At 36.4% G+C, this 6,281-nt stretch overlaps 1 pseudogene; it reads right to left on the bottom strand.

The window, feature by feature from the left end:
• Positions 1-1,370: 1,370 nt before the first annotated feature.
• On the bottom strand, positions 1,371-1,608 carry LOC132662448 (MICOS complex subunit MIC10 pseudogene; annotated as a pseudogene).
• Between the last annotated feature and the right edge of the window lie 4,673 nt (positions 1,609-6,281).

The raw sequence follows: 6,281 nt of genomic DNA, 5'->3' as shown, positions 1-6,281 counted from the left end.
CGCCTCTGCTCAACCCAGTAAGGAGGTTAAGACTGTAGACTGGCCCATTCATCTTAATATCCCCAGTGGCTAGGATCATCACTGCCATTTGGGAGGGATTCTCTAAGTGTTAAATGACTGCCTGACAGAAGGTGTTTCTAACTGGAGGAAAAATAATGATTTAAAATTCTGGTCCAGCCAATCAGTAAGTAAAAGGGCAGTAGCTTTACCAAAGGTTAATTTTGGAATCATTTATTAAATAGATTTTGCATTAATTGTTAAGGGTTTCTTGGGAAATCTAGCACACATATATTATGTGTACCCAGCACCTATGCACTAATGCATCCTGCACATACACACACACACATATACTATATTATAGAAATATCAGCAAAATCTTGGGGGGAAGTATAGCTGGCTGTAGCTCTCCCTGGAGCTCATCTTACTGTTTATTTAAAAGGAAACAATTCATTCTTTTTGAGCTTCAGCAGAGAACTCTGCTAAACTGAGCTCCTGGGCTGGTAACACATCAGAGAGAAAGGAAGGTGTCATTTGGCAATTTGGCTGCTGCTGATGACACAGTGATCTTTCAGAAAAAAAAAAAAATAGCTTCAGGGAAGGCTGCCTATTAGAGCAAAAGGATAGCAAGTTAAGAGAATTGGTTGCTAGATTTTCTTTGCAGGAAAGCAAGCTTTTTTTTTTCTTTTTCTTTTTTCTTTTTTTCTTGCTGAGTATGAAAAAATGCAATCTATTTATTCTGAGGTAATACTAAGAAAGGAGAGGCTGAAAACCAAATATACAAATCTTGAGAATCAGGTCATTGGGGGAAGGAATCATGCCCTTTGTATGTACACTGAGGACCTGACCCAGTGCCTAGCACCGATAGTCCCTTGGTAAATATTTGTTAAATAAGTGTATGAATGAATGAATGTCTCCTAGTTTTAGAAGTATCCCCTTATCCTTCTCCTCCAAACTCTTTAATTATTATAAAAATATAATATTCCATGTTTTCAAAATTACAAAAAAAATAAAGAGAATAAAAGAAAACACATTCATAATGGACTCATAAAGATAAAATTAGATTTTGACCCTTTTCCTGCATCATTTGTACACATGCACATGTGTTGGTATTTGGGGTTTCTTTTGTGGGGGGAGCTGCCTATTTTTAATGTATTTCTTTTAAGACCACCTCCTTGAAATTTCTAGGGACAAAATACAAAACAAGAAACAGACTTCCTTTCAAATACATAAACAGCATGCTAGAGCTTTTAAAAGCATTACTGATTACAGTGTTATAGAAAAATGTTTGCTTACTCTGGGACACTTCAGTATTCCTGAAGAATAAACGTGATTTCTCTTTTCCTCCCGCTGGGTTGTTCTCAGGTGTTAAGTCACTGCTCCCGCTCTCTGACAGATTTTCCATGTAGAAGATGGGGAGCCTGGAAATCATGCTGACAGTTGGAGTGAGGCCATTCTCCATTCCATGCCAGAACCAAAGGCTATTGGCCACATTCTTCTTTTAAAGCAGGGAAGTGAGAAAACAAGTCCTAATCCAAAACCAATACCTGTCTTCATGACCACATCTGCCACACACTGGTCCCACTTCCTGCCGAGCTCAGAATCTGACATGTTCCCCGTATGTGTGGCCGTTTGTATGTGTATGTGCACAGATGCACACAAATGTGTGGTCATGGTATATAAACAGTTTTCATTCTAATTTTTATTTGCCTTGTGAATATTTTTGAATGTTATTAATTTATTTAAGAATATGATTTATAATTGCTGAAATATTAATCTGTCCATGTTTAATGATTTTATTGTTAGATAATTAAACTTTTAAAATAGCACCTATTTTAATAACATGAATTGCAGTTAATAAGGTTACTTAGGTCAAAGGATATCAATATGTAACTACTTTGGTATACTTTTTCAAAATTATTTTCCAGGAAGGATTTTAATGTTATTGCATATAACCCTTAGTAACTGAGTCTTACAGCTTTTTAATATTTTTTTCAAATTCAGAATCAGGAAAATATTGTTTCATTTTTTTAATGTTTATTTATTTTTTGAGAGACAGAGAGAGAGAGACCGAGCATGAGTGGGGGAGGGTCAGAGAGAGAGAGGGAGACACAGAATCCAAAGCAGTTTCCAGATTCTGAGCTGTCAGCACAGAGCCAATGCGGGGCTCGAAGCATGAGATGATGACCTGAGCCAGAGTCAGCTGCTTAACCAACTGAGCCACCCAGGCACCCCAATATTGTTTCATTTTAACCAACATTTTTTTCATAACTAAAAGATCAAAACTTTTTCACCTTTTTTGTTGCTTATGTCTCTTTTAGTGAATTATCTGTCCATTTCCTTCATTCATTAGTATCTATTTATCTAGCAATGTATTTCTTCTTGATTTAACAGTAATTTCATTGTGCTTATTTATTTTTTATGTTTTTATTAAAATTCCAGTTTAGCATTTTGTGTAATATTGGTTTCACTAATATTAGAATAGAGTTTAGTGATTCATCACTTACATACAACACCCAGTGATCATCACAAGTGCCCTCCTTAATCCCCATCGCCTATTTTACCCATCCCTCTACTGTCTCCCCTCTGGTAACCATCAGTTTGTTCTCTATAGTTAAGAGTCTGTTTCCTGGTTCTCCTCTCTCTTTTTCCCCCCTATGTTTGTTTGTTTTCTTTTTTAAATTCCACATATGAGTGAAATCATATGGTATTTGCCTTTCTCTGCCTGACTTGTTTCACTTAGCATAATACTCTCTAGCTCCATCCACATCACTGTAAATGGGAAGATTTCATTCTTTTTGATGGCTGAGTAGTATTCCGTTATATATAAACCACATCTTCTTTATCCATTCATCAGTTGATGGACACTTGGACTCTTTACACGATTTGGCTATTGTAGATAGTGCTGCTATAAACATTGGGTGAATGTTTACCTCAAATTAGTATTTTTGTATTCTTGGAGTAAATACCTAATAGTGCAATTGCTGGGTTATAAGGTTTTTAATGTTTTGAAGAACCTCCATACTATTTTCCAGAGAGGCTGCACCAGTTTGCATTCCCACCAACAGTGTGAGTGGGTTCCCCTTTCTCCACGTCTTCACCAATACCTGTTGTTTCTCGTGTTGTTAATTTTAGCCATTCTGACAGGTGTGAGGTGATATCTCATTGTAGTTTTGATTTGTACTTTCCTGATGATGAATGATGTTGAGCATCTTTTAATGTGTCTATTGGTCATATTTTCTTGGGGAAAATGTCTATTTGTGCCTTCTGCCCATTTTTTAGTTGGATTAATTATCTTTTGGATGTTCAGTTTTATAAGTTCTTCAGAGATTTTGGATACTAACCCTTTGTCGGATACATCATTTACAAATATCTTCTCCCATTCCATAGGTTGCCTTTTAGTTTTGTTGCTTATTTCCTTCACTGTGCAGAAGCTTTTTATTTTCATGAATTCCCAATTGTTTATTTTTGCTTTTATTTCCCTTGCCTCAGGAGACATATCTAGTAAGAAGTTGCTATGGCCAAAGTCAAAGAGGTTGCTGCCTGTGTTCTCCTCTAGGATTTTTATGGTTTCCTGTCTAACATGTAGGTTTGTCATCCATTTTGAATTTATTTTTGTGTATGGTGGAAGTAGTCCAGTTTCATTTTTCTGCATGTTGCTGTCCAGTATTTGCAACACCATTTGTTGAAGAGACTGACTTTTTTCCATTGGATATTCTTTCCTACTTTGTCGAAGATCAGTTAACCATAGATCTGTGGGTTCATTTCTGGGTTTTCTGTTCTGTTCTGTTGATCTATGCGTCTGATTTTTGTGCCAGTACCATATTGTCTTGATCACTACAGCTTTTGTAATATAATTTGAAGTCTGGAATTGTGATACCTCTGGCTTTGCTTTTCTTTTTTTAAGGTCACTTTGGCTATTCAGGGTCTTTTGTGGTTCCATACCAATTTTAGGATTGTTTGTTCTAGCTCTGTGAAAAATGCTGTTGGTATTTGGTATATGGATTGCATTGAATGTGTAGATTGCTTTGGGTAATATAGACATTTTAACAATATATTTTCTTTCAGTCCGTGAGCATGAAATGGTTTTCCATTTCTTTGTGTTATCTTTAATTTCTTTGATCAGTGTTTTATAGTTTTCAGAGTACAGATCTTTCACCTCTTTGGTTGGGTTTATTCCTAGTGATTTAATGGTTTTTGGTCCAATTGTAAATGGGATTGATTCCTTGATTTCTCTTTCTGCTGTTAATTACTGGTGTATAGAAATGCAACAGATTTCTGTACATCGATTTTGTATCCTATGACTTTACTGAATTAATGTATCAGTTCTAGCAATTTTTTGTGGAGTCTTTTGGGTTTTCTATATATATAGCATCCTGTCATCTGCAAATAGTGAAAGTTTGGCTTCTTCCTTGCCAATTTAGATGCCTTTTATTTCCTTTTGTTGTCTGATTGCTGAGGCTAGGACTTCCAATACTATGTTAAGTAACAGTAGTGAGAGTGGACATCCCTGTCTTATTCCTGATCATAGAAGTAAAGCTCTCAGTTTTTCTCCTTTAAGGATCATATTAGCTGTTGGATTTTCACATAGGGCCTTTATTATGTTGAAGCATGTTCCCTCTAACTCTACTTTGTTTGTTAACCAATTTCTGTATGTTGGTTTATGTCCTGCAACTTTGCCGAATTCATGTATCAGTTCTAGCAGGTTTTTGGTGGAGTCTTTCCAGTTTTCTATACACAGCATCATGTCATCTGCAAATAGTGAAAATTTGACTTCTCCCTTGACAATTTGGATGCCTTTTATTTCTTTTTGTTGTCTGATTACTGTGGCTAGGACTTCTAGTGCTATGTTGAATAGCAGTGGTGAGAGTGGACATCCCTGTTGTGCTCCTGACCTTAGAGGAAATGCTCTCAGTTTTTTCCCATTGAGGATGATATTAGCTGTGGGTCTTTTGTATATGGCTTTTATGATATTTGGTATGTTCCTTCTATCCCTCATTTCTTTTTTTTTAAATTTTTTTAATGTTTATTTTTGAGAGAGACAGAGACAGAGTGTGAGCAGGGGAGGGGCAGAGAGAAAGGAAGACAGAATCTGGAGCAGCCTCCAGGTTCTGAGCAAGCTGTCAGCCCGGATCCTGACATGGGGCTTGAACTCACAAACTGTGAGATCATGACCTGAGCTGAAGTCGGATGCTTAACCAACTGAGCCACCCAGGCACCCCTATCCCTACTTTCTTGAGGGTTTTTATCAAGAAAGGATGCTGTATTTTGTCAAATGCTTTTTTGCATCTATTGAAATGATCATATGGTTCTTATCCTTTCTTCTGTTAATGTGGTATGTCACATTGATTGATTTGTGAATATTGTACTGCCCTTCCAGACCAGGAATAAATCCCACTTGATGGTGGTGAATGATTCTTTTAATGTACTGTTGACTTTGGTTTGCTGGTATTTTATTGAGAATTTTTGCATCCATGTTCATCAGGGATATTGGCCTGTAGTTTTCTTTTTTAGTGGAGTCTTTATCTGGTTTTGGTGTCAGGGTAATGGTGGCCTCATAGAATGAATTTAGAAGTTTCCCTTCCTTTTCTGTATTTTGCAAAGAATAGGTATTAACTCTTTTTTAATTTATTTTTTAAAACAATTTTTTCAGATATTATTTTTTAGTATTCTCTACACCCAACTTGGGGCTCAAACCTACAACACTGAGATCAAGAGTTGCATGCTTTACTCACTGAACCAGCCAGGCACCCCTTCTGTTCTTTAAATATTTGTTAATATTTGCCTGTGAAGCCATCTGGCCCTGGATTTTTGTTTTCGGGAGATTTTTGATTACTGATTCAAATTTCTTTTCTTTTTTTTTTTTTTAATGTTTATTTCTTTTGAGACTCAGACAGACAGAGAAAGAATCTTGAGCAGACTCCTTGCTGTCAGTGCAGAGCCAGACATGGGACTCGATCCTACAAACCATGAGGTCATGACCTGACCCAAGATCATGAGCTGACCCAAAATCAAGAGTCAGATACTTAACCAACTGAGCCACCTGGGTGCCCACCGATTCAATTTCTTTGCTGGTTTTGAGTCTGTTCAAGTTTTCTACTTCTTCCTGTTTCAGTTTTGGTAGTTTATATGTTTTTAGGAATTTTTCCATTCCTTCTAGGTTGTCAAATTTGTTGACATATAGTTTTTCATAATATTCTCTTATAATTGTTCATATTTCTGTGGTGTTGGTTATTTCTTCTCTTTTATTTGTGATTTTAGTTATTTGGGTCCTTTCTCTTTTC

Source organism: Panthera onca, chromosome D1, assembly GCF_046562875.1.
Source record: "Panthera onca isolate mPanOnc1 chromosome D1, mPanOnc1 haplotype 2, whole genome shotgun sequence".
In the NCBI taxonomy this organism is placed as follows: Eukaryota; Metazoa; Chordata; class Mammalia; order Carnivora; family Felidae; genus Panthera; species Panthera onca.
The sequence above is the reverse complement of the archived record's forward strand: the minus strand, read 5'-3'. Positions and strand labels throughout refer to the sequence as shown.